This window comes from Penaeus monodon, chromosome 20, assembly GCF_015228065.2.
Source record: "Penaeus monodon isolate SGIC_2016 chromosome 20, NSTDA_Pmon_1, whole genome shotgun sequence".
NCBI lineage: Eukaryota > Metazoa > Arthropoda > Malacostraca > Decapoda > Penaeidae > Penaeus > Penaeus monodon.
The window spans coordinates 2,133,205-2,133,727 of NC_051405.1; positions in this window are offsets into that span (position 1 = coordinate 2,133,205).

Below are 523 nucleotides of genomic sequence, written 5' to 3' on the forward strand. Positions count from 1 at the left end.
CGCCATTGCTAAATCGCCCATGGAGACCAGCACCGGATCTTTCAACGATCTTTACCCTATTTTTATCAATTCCATCTCTTTTATTATTATCATTCCGTGTATCCAAGCTTCAAGAATACATATATAAGGCTTTCGTACAAATATTCACCCGTCAGTGGAAAATCCTAAGGGTCATTAGTACTGTTAATCACAAACCTCGTTTTTACTTTTCCCCGATTGCCAAAAAAACGAGCCAAAGAGCGACGCGGGATTGCGGATTTGTCAAACCACACAGCAGAACTATTTTTACTTTCACTTTCTGTGCACTTACTACACTTATTGGTGTCGTGTCCATCGCGGTGTCATACTGATGGAGCGATTAGCGTAGAGAGAGAATAACATCGAGGTATGGCGAGGAGGACGCAGGAGAGAGTGAGTGAAAAAAAAACTTTTTTTCTTCCTTTTCTCCTAATTCTTTTTCGTTATAACAATTTTGCGCTTTTCAACATTCGCCAACTCGAATCAGCAAACATGCCAGGAATAA